The sequence below is a fragment of the Esox lucius genome, chromosome 9, assembly GCF_011004845.1.
Source record: "Esox lucius isolate fEsoLuc1 chromosome 9, fEsoLuc1.pri, whole genome shotgun sequence".
Taxonomy (NCBI): Eukaryota; Metazoa; Chordata; class Actinopteri; order Esociformes; family Esocidae; genus Esox; species Esox lucius.
This window is the reverse complement of record NC_047577.1, coordinates 16,691,295-16,704,941: the sequence shown is the minus strand read 5'-3', so window position 1 is coordinate 16,704,941 and position 13,647 is coordinate 16,691,295. Positions and strand designations below refer to the sequence as shown.

The 13,647-nt window shown below is 41.5% G+C and overlaps 1 protein-coding gene across 1 annotated transcript in view; it reads left to right on the top strand.

Annotated features, from left to right (window-relative positions):
* Nucleotides 1-381: 381 nt before the first annotated feature.
* LOC105021618 overlaps nt 382-13,647 on the top strand; it is a 37,912-nt gene continuing 24,646 nt past the window's right edge. The window contains exon 1 of the mRNA XM_010889395.5: nt 382-600. The gene's annotated coding sequence lies outside the window, so the exon portion shown is untranslated. The remainder of the gene's footprint in view (nt 601-13,647) is intronic.

Here is a 13,647-nt window from a genome sequence, read left to right as displayed (position 1 = left end):
GGCCTTGTATACGTTTCTTTTGACAGATTGATGACTTAGAATGAAAAGGCAGTTTAACAGAAACACGTACCCAACATGCACTACAGTGACCCTAGGAGTCTAGATCTCTACTATATAGCGAGGTTTAACCATTTGGGACACAACACATTTCTCTGTTAGATTACTGCAAGAGACAGACACCACATGGATTGATTTGCTTTCTGCAGTAACTGAGACCCATTATGCTCTTGGCAATAGCACAAGATTCGTGCCCTACTGAGTAGCTGTAATAGGGAAGAAGTACATGGAAAACTATGCTCAAAGTATCCATGCGGGTGTCTTAGGCAAACTGAGAACAGTCTGTGGCCAGGCTTGAGTGGATGTAGTCAGGAACGAAGAGGTATTGATTTTTGAGGGCGTACAGGGCATCCTAAAGAGAAAGAGAAAGTGTTTCAGTAAAACAATGATTAACAACTTTAAGGAAAGAGCATGAACTGGTGCAGTCAACTCCACATGTCTTACAGGAAACAGAAGCAGAAACATGGGAAGCTGCTGGACAAGGAAAGTGAAAGGGACTATTATTATTCAGTCGTTGTTCTGCAAGCAACACAGCCAGACAAGGTATGTTGAGTAATTCCTTTCAATACTGATAACAAAAATTATGAAAATGATGATGATGATGATAGTGAGGACGATGACGCTGTTCAATCCATATTTTAAGATGTATATAATAACTGTATTATTGTCCAGAGGGCCAGTTAATGACATAAAAGGGAATGTAATGATGATGATGATCGATGTTTGTAGTTGTCATGTTCTTGATACAGAGTCCTAGCCTATATAGTGTTACCAACGGATGGATGTTTGAATCGCTATGTTTCAGCGCTTGGGTAAGAGCTTTGGATGCACTAAAGTGTTGGTTTGTCCAAATGTTGGAAATTTTTAAGAAACATCTTAAAACTCAACCTTTTAGCCACGCATTTATTCATTTTGTTAAGGTCTTGTTAAGCACATTGAAATGCATTTCATTGTAAGATATGTGCTATGTAAATAACATTTGATTGATTTATGACAATATTTATTTTGATGGCATTGTCTTAATAATCCCAGTTGATAAATGCTTTTAAGACTACAACATCTTGTACCTTTCTAAAATTCCAAGATTTCCCAAAAAATCTTTGGGAAAGTTATCCGTATTTGCAACCTTGAGCAAGAGACATAACAAGCCCATGAAAAGCCCATGTCCAGCAAGGTTCAGATGAAGTCTTGCATCTGCGGTGTTGCTGGTGTTTAGATGTTGTGTGGCTTAAGGCCATCATGCTGAGCAAAAGCGTCAAAGACGGAGGTATTACTTTATTGCTTTCATCTTCTTGGGTAAACTTCCCCATAAGAACTTTTCCCTGTTGCCCAACAGTGATTGAGCCCTTAGGCTCAGAGTGTGATAAATCTCATTACAAAATGTCTGCTTTAGCACAGTACCCAATTTCCAGTTCCCAAGTTCATATAGTTGAAATTGGAAACTCATACTCTGGTCGAACAGAGGAGAAATCAAAACATTGGGCAATCTCAACAATCGTGGGCACCCTGTCAGTCACTAACAGTAAATTGAACCATTCCAGGAACTAGCAGGCACAGGTTGAAACAGGCTACAGCAACAATTAGCCTATCCTGTTTTCTCATGGTAGGTTTTCATGACATGCGTAATTTACCAGGGACTCTCCACAGCAACATCCTAAACCAGGCACCGCTCTATGAAAGAAACAGGACAGGAAATAGATAGGTGGCTCTAACAAACAAAGGTACTCCTTAAGGAAGCATGTACTCAGTGAAATGCACACGCACACTTCACATACATTGTCTTAAGGGAAGTGCCAGCTTGGATCTCCCTCATTGGCTTGAGTATTACATGAGACTGCTCACACCAGTTTCACTGTGAGTGGGAACGTCTGTCTGTTGTTCTGTCTGTCTGCTTCCTTGCCTGTGTCATTCCCGAGTGCTACATTCAAGTGTCAGTATTTTCCACCCAGACCAACAGTGTGAAGACTTGTATAGCGTACGGCCTTGTACACACACGTTTATTCTACCCGAAGTGCACCGAACTACGCAGCGTCATCCGGCACAATGAAATTCTGGTTACGTGGCACCCGACAACGACGTAACGGAATGGTTAATAATAACTGACCGAGGCTGCATATACATGGGGTTGGAATGGAAACAACCAGGACAGTGTCTCTCCAGGAACGGGGCTGGAAAGTAGCTTCAGCTGTTTGTCCACGCTTTGTTGACCGACAAGAAAACATACAATGTGAGATAGGTGGAGGGAAACCAGGCCTCGTAGTGGCATGCTGGGAACTGAACCTGGGTGTTCAGCAGGGAACAGCATCTGGCTTTCTGTACGCTGGCAGGAGTTGAACCACCGCTTTGCCCAAACAGTCAGGTTAAATATCGCAGCCTTCCCTGAGCGGGCCTTTACATCCTAATCCCACGTTCTGTAGACAAATACATTTGACTCGGCATTGAATCACTGTCTCACAGAAGATATCGATAACAGGCTTGTAATCCATTGCTCCACTGAAATAATTAAGATTTGGGGCTGATCATGATATCATCCCTTTCTATCGTGAATGTGTTGCCATGCACGGCTCTTTCTAATGGATTCTTACGGTATTGTGTTAGGATCTGTTAATGAATATAACAGGGTCCCCTTGAGCATTGATGGCATATTCCACCCTTAATGGGTTTATGATAGTATCATGGTATTGGATCTGTTCATGAAATATTTAAGCTTAGCGTGACACCATCAAGGGCATTATGAGAGCGTTGAAACTGAACATACTGTAGATCTGTCTGTCTTACGTGATATCAAAGCTCAAGCCTCTCCACACGTAAACCTCAAGAGGTTGGTGGTATTTTTTTTTGTGTGTTGAGTTGTTTGTGTTCATGTCACCTCAGCTGTGTGAATATCTCAGTGGCCGGGCAACGGCGAGCACCCAACGCAAAAGCTCTGTCGATGAATGTTGCTCAGACTGTCACCTAAAGCTGCGTTCCGCGACAAACCCCCGTTCTGACAGGGAGGCAAGCCCCACTGGCTGCTGGTGAGCTCGTTGAAATCACTTTCTGACAGATTGTGAAAGTCAACAGCAGCGCGTTAAATTACTTTTCAGACAGACACTTTGAAGTTGTTCAAAGCACCGCTGTCCAGAAAGATAAGTCGAGTTAATGCATTTTCTGCGTGGAATGACAATGTTTCAAGGTTAATTTTAGTAGCATGGCACACGTGGCAGTTGATTAGGCTCAGGAGTTATCAGTATTGTGATACTCGTTAATATCACGCACATTTAACTTCATGAAAATCGCCCAAATGGTGAAAGAAAAACTATGCTTATTTTATTTGTACTTGTTTGTACATGGATGTGTATTTAGATTTTTTTGTGAAACAGAGGAGAAAGGAAGATGATTCTTGTCAAACCAGCATTGAACCGAGACAGTCTAACAATCATTATATGTAATTACATGGCATAACCATTATTTCAAAGACAACTGTGTGCTTTCTTGCACAAAAACAAAAGCACATTGTCTGGTTATTTCGATGCGCTTTAATCCAAATTCACATCATAGCAATGTGTCTAGATTAATAATTAATACATTTTAATGCATTTAATATCATATTCCAATATAAAGAGGGTAAAGAAAATGTGTCCATTCACACATTTTCCATCTTCCCAATTTTGGTTTGCACTCATTAAAAGCGCTAGGATGAATTAAATTGTATTCTACTATGATGCAACACTAGGAACATAATTACAAAGATGTCTACATGACAGGATCATTTCCTCAATTTAACTCTCTAAAAATAAAACGGCATCTCTCTATACACCCTGTTCCATGTCATAAAACATGACAATACTGATTTTCTAAATCAATACTAAAGTAGTCAAGTGACACATATAACAACGTGAACATTGTGGCATAGTAATAATGGTCGCCCCTGATGTTAGCATTTTTTCAATATGACGGGGTGGCTGCGGCACCCCCAGGGCCCCCAAATCCTGTGGCTACGGATGCCTGTATCGAAAACGACAACTTCAGCTTGAGAAAGTTATTTTAGGCTATTTAGTTGGTAAATTGAACATGAATATCTATTATAAAACACAAATACATTTTGAGCATAGTTGTCTAAGCTGACAGACAGCTAAGAGAACAGCAATGATATAGTAAAAGAAGAAAGCTCAATTTCACTGTTCTCAATAAGTTATTGAGAAAAATGCAATAAAAGACAAACAGTAAAGAAGCATATTTGAAATTGACATGAACATTTGGAGGTTAATGTATTTTCAAAATCAAAATAAGCTCTCTGCACAGTCATTGATATCATGAGAATCACACTAATGAACAGTCATTGATATCATGAGAATCACACTAATGAACTAAAGGAAAAAGACTGCCACTAACCCCATCCAACCAGCCCCATCAATCATGACCGCTTCTCACTCCTCTAAACATCATTCATTTGTCATCTAGAGTCATTTATTTTACCAGCAAAATATAAAGAAAATGTACACAAGAAAGCATTTTAAAATACAGAATTGTTTGTTCTGCTTTGTGTTGATAAACATATTGCAAAACTGGTCTTGTCACAGCCCTTTTGTTGATTTAGTTTATATGTACTCCATTACCAGTGACGTTTTTATATGTAAACAATTTGTGGGGCACAAACCATTTCAAAATGTAGGATACATACCAGTAAAGCTACAAAACCCCCTCTTCCTACTGTTGTGCTTATTTAACACATCAACAAACAGCGTGGCTCCACAAAACACTTAACGACAGAGCGGCTTGCTTCTACCAGGTGTTGTAGTACACATACTGGAGGGAGGGGGAGAGAGAGAGAGAGGGGGAAAGATAGAGAGAGAGAGGGGGAGAGAGAGACCTTCTTGTCAAATTGCTCTCCTTCTCTCTCACACACATGTAAAATTACCAGTGTCACATTTACAAACCTAAATTAGGAATGCAACCAAGCTCAGAACCAATGTGCCTACAGGGCCATACATGAACAGCAATGAGCTCAACACCACTGAAGGCTACAACAAAGCGGAAAGACAACTTTTGGGGATACAGATCCATTCTATGACAACAACCTTAATAGATAAGCATGGACACACTGACACTCGTCACCATCTATATCAATCAATCCAGCACAAAAATATGACCAATGCAAGGACCAGCACCACAAAGGCAGGATGATAAAATATGCTTTCACTCACCAAGGCTGAGGGCTCACTTGAAGAGAAAGGTGGCATGGCGGTTCTTCCTCTGGGCAAACTTTTCAATTACTTTGGGAATTAAGTTATGTAGTTGCTGAATCAGCTGGCATTCGATGGACAACATGGCCAATGCGTTGAGTCGCGGCTGTCCCATGGTATTGCGAGTGAAGGTTTTTACCCTCTTCAAGGTGGAAAAGTTCCTCTCTGACTCGGATGTCGTCATAGGTGTTATGATAATTTTCAGCAGAGTGACGGTCTCGGCAAAAAAGCCTCCTCTAGGATGTAACTTAACAGACACAGGGTCGTCTTACAAGTGTGAAGCTCAGTGTGGCGGTAGAGAGTGGTCAGCTCAGACTTCAACTTTTCCTCGTTTCCTAGAGGCTTTAGTTTCACCGCACAGTCAAGCTCAGATGTAGGGAATGACAGGACAAATTGTGGGAAGAGCGAGCTGTCAACCAGCAATCAGCAATCAGGTGGTCACTTTGTGAAAACCTCTGCTCCACCTGGGAGATGACTGTGTCGCATCTTCCTTCATGCGCTGTGTTGGTTACTCGTCGGCCTGGCTCGTCTGTTCCATCGTGAACGGTGGCAGCCCATCCATCAGTTTGCTTCCGCATATTCTGGACATTCTCCTTGAAACGGGTGAGCGCACTGCTAATCCCAGATGCATCGATGCCCCATTTTTGCAGAGTGTTGTATAAAACATCAACTCCTGGAATAAAGAAGAAAATAAATTCCAGCATCTGCAGAAAGGCTCGGGCCCAGAGTTTTTTTGACAGGCCATATGCCTCACTTATATCCAGGTTGTGTGCGTATGTCCTCCACAAACAGGAGCAGCGCAACGCGTTTTCCCCAAACTGCCTTGACAGTATACCTTTAAATTTCCATCTTACAGCGGGTGGCCTTGGAATGTGTCTCTGTTTTGCAAAGGTGGCAAAAGCAGACAGTTAAATCTGAAAAAAACACCGTCAGGATGCTCATCCTTACTGAACAAAGTTGCTGCAAGCTCAGGTTCAACTGGTGAGCATAGCAGTGAACAAACTGAGCATGTGGGCATGTCTCTTTGATTAGCGTCTGTACCCCTCGGACGTTTCCACTCATTACAGCCGCACCATCATAAGTCTGTGCGATCAGCTTTTCTCCCAGCTTCACTGGTTCCAGCACATACTTGTGGCTATTAGAAATGCCATTTTTAGACACCTTTTTTTTTTTTTACTTCCACAAACTCCACAAACTCCAAAAACCTCTCTGTCACTGTATTGTCAGGCAACATGTATCGCAACACAACCACTATTTGTGATTTACAGGGGACATCAGTTGTCTCATCTGCCTGTATGGCAACAAATGATGTCTCATCCACTTGCTTGGCTATCTCCTCCCTGTACACTTCATACATACAGTCTAACAGTTAGTTTTGTACAGTGCTGGATGTCCCTTTGAAGATGGGCTGACCGTCATAGTGCCTCTGAAGTCTTGAATTGCCCTCAGGCAGTCTCAGAAATGCATCTGAATATTCCAGGATTCAGGGAGTCCACTGACTCGTCGTGCCCCCGCAGTGCGGTTTCACATTTTCCACACAGTTGAATACGTGTTATGATCCGACTGAGAACATATCTGTTTTCCTCCACCTGTTTGTTGTGCTGCTCAATGGAGCGCCTGTATGCACTGTCAACTTGGGCTGTAACATTTACCCTTCCAAGTAATCCCAATTTCACAGCATTGTCCAGATGACTCACGCTGCTCTCATGTTTTGCAATCCTCTCAGAAAGATGTTTCAAATCTTTGTAACCCGTCCTCAACCAAGTACCATCTCCACCTTTTTTTGTATGCTAACCGTAAGCCACGTTTTCTTCAAAAACTTTATTTTTACCAGCAGTTTGAGTGATGAGACTATCCCGTGGCTGATGGGCATCAAGTCGCTTTACTTCAAGTTTCTCATCCAAATTAAGGGTTTCAAACCGGTGCTCGAGTATGAAATCCACTTTCCACTAATCATTTTCTAAAGTTATCTGGCTTTTGTGAAGCTAACAAGCTAGCTAAGACAATCTACCCTCCTCGGTCTTCTTGTCGACTAATGTTGGTGCCAGACAGACAGACAGCTAATCAGGTCTGAAATACGAAATGAAGCTGTAGTGGGGCTACCGGCTGTCGCCCCAATTGGCGTCAAATTCTTGTGATCTACATTGATCACACTTACATACATTCACACGTATAATTTTGTACATTACATTGTGAGAGAGGGGCTAGCCCCACATTCACGCTTAGCCTATGGCCTACTACTGCAAACTCGAATCAGCAGAACGCAGTCTGAAGTAGCAAGGCAGGGACCAATGAACATGAAATAAAATCCTAACACAAATTATATGCAATTTAGGAAGATGCTTTTTCATAGATAATAAATTATAGGAAGTAATCTTCGAGAAATAAAAATAATATAATTTTGTTGCAGTTCTTTCTATTTTCAACAAGTGGGGCCTCTCCCATAGTTCAGTCCCTCTCCCATAGTTCAGTCCCTCTCCCATAGTTCAGTCCCTCTCCCATAGTTCAGTCCCTCTCCCATAGTTCAGTCCCTCTCCCATGGTTCAGTCCCTCTCCCATGGTTCAGTCCCTCTCCCATAGTTCAGTCCTCTCTCCCATAGTTCAGTCCCTCTCCCATAGTTCAGTCCCTCTCCCATAGTTCAGTCCCTCTCCCATAGTTTAGTCCCTCTCCCATGGTTCAGTCCCTCTCCCATAGTTCAGTCCCTCTCCCATAGTTCAGTCCCTCTCCCATAGTTCAGTCCCTCTCCCATAGTTCAGTCCCTCTCCCATAGTTCAGTCCCTCTCCCATAGTTCAGTCCCTCTCCCATAGTTCAGTCCCTCTCCCATGGTTCAGTCCCTCTCCCATAGTTCAGTCCCTCTCCCATAGTTCAGTCCCTCTCCCATAGTTCAGTCCCTCTCCCATAGTTCAGTCCCTCTCCCATGGTTCAGTCCCTCTCCCATGGTTCAGTCCCTCTCCCATAGTTCAGTCCCTCTCCCATAGTTCCGCCCTGTTTGTTCAGCCAACGATCCATCTGGCGCTTCATTAAATAGAAACCTGTGTGCGAGGTGACATTATTGTCACTCTGCCACACAGCTAGAACCGGTTGCTTTGTGGTGGTGAACGGTGGCGATGATCAGGGCTGTGTGAACGGACAGCATGCACTGTTACGGGTGCTTGGGTAGTTGACCACCCACTCCACTGTTCTATTTATGTGGTTTCCACTCATCCAGTCAAGATTGTTAGTCTGTGAATCACAAAAGATATCAAGTCAAAGACTGGCAAGAGAAGAACCACGGCAGGTGCAAATAGTGATCAAACCTTTTTTACTTTCCTGATAAAGTAAGCTGTCAAAAAGCTGGGTAGTCTGCGGTGACACCAGTCAAAAAGAGAAATGGCATTGAGCAATTCTTCCTGTCTGCGGTAATCTGAAGAGGAACTGTTTCAGAATTCAGCTATTATGAAAGCAAAATCCTTACTTACAAGAAACCTTACTCATACGCCAATAAAATACAGCTTTCTCTTTTTGAAAAATAATTATAAATGTGTTAACTAGGGGTGAAATGGAACTGTAAATCTGCAGTTTGGTACATAACTACATTTTATTGCCACAGTTAGTTTTTTTCGGCACAACACAATGAAAGATGACAAATCAAAAATCAAATCAAATTCATTAGATGCTTTTAAGAAAGTAGGTTTCTCTGGCTCTCAAGTCAGCTCCCAAGAACAGCTTCCCAAAACACTTTGTCATGGTTAACTTCTTTACTAGACATGACCCAGATCCAGGTGAGTCTGGCCTCTTTGGGATGAGATGGGCCCTGTGGTCAACCTCAAGGCTGGTGTCACCAGAACTATCTTCCTTATATCATCCGTGGGCAAAAATAGAACAAAGTAGCAAATAAGTCATTTATAACACAATGTAGATGTCGAAGCTGTAATGTATTATTGTAACATAATAATGCAAGTCGGCAGTACTAGTTACACTTTAGTCAAAAATAACAAAAAGGTAAAATCTTTGTAATACCATGTAGTGATGTTTGTAGTTAATGTATCTACCTGGGAATAAGCAACTTATGAGAAAGTGAAACTAGAGCCTAAAACCTTCGTAGATACCATGTGGTGACATTCGCAATGAATATGTACAGTACATAAGCAACTTATGAGCAACGTAGTGTTAAAACCTATAATACCATGTAGTTACATTTCTAATAAGTACCTACCCAGGAATAAGCAACAAATGAGAAAGTGAAACTAAAATAAAAAACCTTTGTAAATACCATGTAATTACATTTGTAATTTATGTCTACCTACCTAGGAATAAGCAGCTTATGAGAAACGTGAGAATCTGTTACAGGTCCCAGACGTGGGACCAGGAAGGCAGATTGTATGACCTCTAAAACAGGATAAATAATACGACAGAATGACTGCGCTGGTTTATAGGAAAGGTGTCTAAAGATCTATTAAAGTTCTCTTTTATGTTCTCTCTTTCTAATAGCACAATCATTTATGTTCCATGTTCCATGTGTGGTGAATCATGGTTAACTTCATACTATTTCTAAGAACAAACATTAATCCTGATTTCACACATACACACACAATCTCACGATCGCTGTACAAACCCAAAGCCTGGCTATAGAATGTGAACAAATTCAGCTAAGCACACAAATAAAAATGCCTTTAGAAAAATGTATGTCATTATAAAGATACTTCAATAAGCTTACAGACGTCAATCTGCATTCCACATTAAAACTTTAGACAATAAAACACTATATGGAGGCCTTACAACAAGCTGCATTTAAATAACTGCTTTAAGGTAGAAAAACGCAAATCCTGCTCAAAGAATATTTTAACATCTTAATTACAATACAAACATCTACAAGTGGAATATAAAAGGAAAAATACAGAACTGGTGCGTGCCACTTTTCCTTGTATTTTATTTTCATTACTTTAGCATTGCTAGCTTCGCGAATACCCCAAACAGGCAAGTGCACTCTATAAGTTATACAATTCATATTTCAATACATGCCTAAAGATTGTTGTTAACTACTAACAATGTTATATAAATCTTGATTATGAAGAATTAATGACTGTCACGTCAAAAACCTGTAAAATAATACGACACAATGATGATGCTCAATTGTTGTGATTTCTCCATAAGATAAGAGAAGATTGCCTGACCTACTCCCCAAACTTAGTGGTCCTGTGCTTGCAAGTTCCCTCTAGCGGTTGCATGAGATATAAGTGGTTCTCAATTACCTCCAGAGTTCCTCACTTGAAAAAATACTGAATACAACAAACACATAAAATACAATTATTTCACATAGTTTAGGTAAAAAATGTTCCCCCCGACCAGACAGTTAATAAGAAAAATTACATTGTTCATACATATCCTTTGATTGTTCTAAGAAAACATTGTAGCCAGGCAATAAGCATGGTAATTTAGCCAGTAGTGTTTGTCGGTTAAAGATGCATTATTGATTACTGACCCAATTTTTTTAACCACCGATTTTAGGTGAGATATGTATTGTTGTGCATATCTACACAATCTCTAAGTAGAATAATACTTGATTCTGAAATCTGAATGTCAGGCTATGTCTGAGGTTTAGCATCTAGCTGTAGGATTGACAGCTACCATTGGGATTAGCTACAGAGACACCATCTTCGGTGTAGCTATTCATATGGTGCAACAGAGCCGACTGCAGAAGTGTAATTCCAATGTTTTATTTACATTTGTAACAAGAAATGGTGTTATTACTAAAACAGAAATCATGTGTAATTACACACTTGGAATAGCATCCTACAGGATGTTTTTAATTACCTTTTGTTTTCCCAAGTGTAATAACCTAGATGGATAAATCATTCTATTGTAATTACAATGTAAAATCCATATGTGCCGTCACAAGAAGGTTTGCTGTGCCTCCCAGTACAGTCTCAAGAGCATGGGGGAGATACCAGGAGACAGGTCGTTACACGAGGAGACATGAACAGGGCCGTAGAAGGGCATCAACCCAGCAGCAGGACCGGTATGTGCTCCTTTGTGCGAGGAGGAACAGGAGGTGCACTGCTAGAGTCCAACAAAATGACCTCTTGCGGGCTACTGGTGTTCATTTTTCTGACCAAACGGTCAGAAACAGACTCCATGTGACCTAATGGGACCTGTGGGTCAGTGATGGTCTGGCATGGTCCCGGCAGCATATCACCCCTATTCTCTGTGAGTTACATTGGCTTCATATCTCCCAATGCATCAACTACAAGATCCTTCTACTCATATATATCCTTCTACTCAAAGCCCTAAACAATATCGATTTCGCCCTGCCTGCCTCTTCTACCTTTGTCTTCCATATCAACCAACACGCTCACTCCGTTCCAGTACTGCAGGGCACCTCATAATCCCTTTGGTGACAGGTCATTCTCCAGGGTTGCTCCCAGGCTCTGGAACTCTGGAGCTGTTCCTCAGACCCATTGTCAGACCTTACGCTGGTGCAATTGGCCCTGGGTTCTTCCAGGTGCAGGACAATGCCCAGCCTCATGTGACAAGAGTTCTTGGATGACGAAGGCATTGATGCCATTGACTGGTCATCACGTTCCCTAGACCTGAATCCAATTGAGAACCTCTGGGACATTATGTATTGGCGCAACTGACACCGCCAAGTAACGCCACATACTATCCAGGAGCTCACTGATTACTTGATCCAGGTCTGGGAGGAGATCGCCCAGGACATCATCCACCGTCATATCAGGAACATGCCCAGATGTTGTCAGGAGTGCATACAAGCATGTGGGGGCCATACACACTACTCAGTCACATTACGAGTTGCCGGGATGAAATTCACGCAAGTAGGAACAGCCTGTGATATTGTTTACTTGGATTTTCGGTGTGAGTTTGAATCCAGTCGGTTGGTGATTTTGGTTTCCATTGACCATTGTTACATCATTTTGTTCTCAACAAATTACACAATGTACAGTAAAGATTTTGATCGTCACTATATTCCCATTGATGTGCGCATTCAGTGTTTCCAAAAATAAATCACCAAACGATGCCACCCGCATGGACGGCCTGGTATCTATAGTACCAAGTGCATACAAAACAAATGCAAAATCTATAAAATGCTTGGCCATATGTGGTCAACCTAGATGGCTTACCCAGGCTACATCTGCCATAGCAGTGCCCCTCGAGGTCATCAGTGCTCACCCAAGGCCACGTCTTCTGGAGTCGTTGGCTCAGGGTGATAAAGCCACACGCTCATCCTCATCACAAAGCAGCCTGGGAGGCAGGTACAGAGCGATGGGTGAGGAATTGAACGGGTCTAACAACATCTGCAGGGGACAAATAAATGTTGAGGGACTGGAATGCTGATAAAGGAATAATGTTTCCTCTTTACGGCATTATTTGGACATTCTTTATGGCTGAGCCGGACCCCTCGGGTTAGTCATTTCCAGATTGCGCATGAGACAGGCAAACAAGCCTTGACGGATCGAAAGCATGCAGGGTATTTCTCAAACCAGTATTAGCCTACACCTGTCCTGTTCACGCTTGCATAAAACGCATTCAGGTGAAAAGTAGTCGGGGTGGGGAAGTGAATATAGGAGTTTATTTAGCCGCCAGAATTTTTTTTGCTGCAGGGATTCACACTGATCTGTGCAAGGAGTCGGACAAGAAACAGCACCACCAACATGCTGTCATATAAAACCTTCAGACAAGAATGAAGAGGCTTTAAAAGTGCCTCTACAAAAATAATAATAAAACTTTGTCACTTTTGCAAGAAGCTTAATGAATTTGTGTTATCCAATTCTGAACTCCTTTCACACTTAGGCTTTTTGGAAATTGTGCCTCAGTTTCATGCATTTAAATGTGCATTTCTATCCCCTCATCTACAAACCACACTCCACACTTTCAATTGGGAATTTCTTTAATATGGTGAAACTAAATTATATATTCAAAATACATTACTGAAATATCATAATTAGATAAGGTGTAAGCTCCATAAGCACTGTAAATAGTAATTTATCATTTAATTAGAAACATCTATTTGAAAATGTCACCAAGGAGGTGCCTGTTGTAGCTGTGACTAAACTCTGGTATGGTACTGACAGCTGATGAGGGGGTGAATCGAAATTATTTTAGAGGGAAATACATTTTACGCCCACAGATACTCCTGCCTAATAGTAATTATCCTCCATTTCTAATTTGTATAAAAAATATCAGATTTAGAGCTGAGCAATAGAAATACCACTTTCCCCTATTTGCTGTTTGGAGTTGATGTGGAGCGCGGATCATCACCTCTCATGTCAGTCTTTAAGTTTAAGTCTGCTCTACAAAAACTCCTAAACCACATCCAACCTCTATCTGAACTGCCCTCATATACAAAACTTAAGCCAGAACGAGTG